Source organism: Wolffia australiana, chromosome 12, assembly GCF_029677425.1.
Source record: "Wolffia australiana isolate 7733 chromosome 12, ASM2967742v1".
Taxonomy (NCBI): Eukaryota; Viridiplantae; Streptophyta; class Magnoliopsida; order Alismatales; family Araceae; genus Wolffia; species Wolffia australiana.
Window position 1 is genome coordinate 3,520,832 of NC_135846.1, and position 1,380 is coordinate 3,522,211.

Genomic DNA, 1,380 nt, shown 5'->3' on the forward strand with positions numbered 1-1,380 from the left:
TTAACAACAGGAATTGCCCTGCAATCAATAATTCATTAACAACAATAATTCATTAACAACAGAAATTGCCCTGCAATCAATAATTCATTAACAACAATAATTCATTAACAACAGAAATTGCCCTGCAATCAATAATTCATTAACAACAATAATTCATTAACAACAGAAATTGCCCTGCAATCATTAAGTCATTAACAACAGAAATTGCCCTGCAGTCAATAATTCATTAACAACAGAAGTTGCCCTACAATCAATAATTCATTAACAACAGACATTCTGATGTAAATCATCTTAGGTTGCATTCCACGCTTCTACTGAAGACATTTTCTCAAACTGTTACTGGTCTCCACTGGTAAGGTAATAATAGAGCGAGAGGGAGGTAGAGAGACATTGAACAAACATACAACTCCAATAATTCATTAACAACAGAAATTGCCATGCAATCAACACAAATCTACCACCATCATCCGTCATTTTATCATCAGTTGAGGGCTTGCAGAAGGACTAGACGAATGTCAAATAAATTGTCAATCTAAACAATAGATTAGGATACACCTTTCCTCCTTCAATTGATCACTGGGATTGCATACTTACGGAAGAATCTCGCATCCATTTTACGGCAGATTCTTTTCATGGAACCACTCGCACGGCTGGCTTCATTAAGCCGTTGAGTAAGGTAACAAATAACCCCCCGAGGAGCCAGTAAGAGGGACATATCCCTCGATTCTCAACTTAGTAGGAGAGTGAAGGTTCGCATATGGAATGAAAAGAATTGTCATGTTTTTCCAAAATCTTGGTTGTGTTGGCCACCCTAAAAATCCGGTGAACTCCGGCACACTTCTCCGGCTTGCCGGGTGGGAAGTAAGCCATGACAAGGCATTCATCAGTGCACTTACTTCTCTGGACTTTGCAACTCAAAAGGCACCAGCGAATGCCTGGTCATGTCCTACTTCCCAACCAACGAGCAAGAGAAGTTTGCCAGAGTGCACGAGATTTTTGGGATAGCCAACTCAACCAAGATCTTAGAAAAACAGGACCATTCTGTTCATTCCAAGTGCGCGCTTTCACTCTCCTACGAAGTTGAGATTCGAGGAGTAAGTTCCTCTCACTGCCTCCTCGGGGGTTAGTTGTCACCTTACTCAACGGCTTAACGAAGCTAGCCGGGGGAATGGTTCCATAAAAAGAATCTGCCAAAAGAAAAGCAAAAGGTGAGAAAAGGACACTAGTTAGAAAGGATTGACATGGAGCAAAAAAAGGATACAGGTGAAGCATGAAAGCTAGCTGACTTTGCAAGAACTGCTGAGAAAATTATTCAAGTTACAGAGGCTCCGCTGGCAAATGAGAACTTGGTTATCATGATCCAAAACAAAAGAGGAAGGA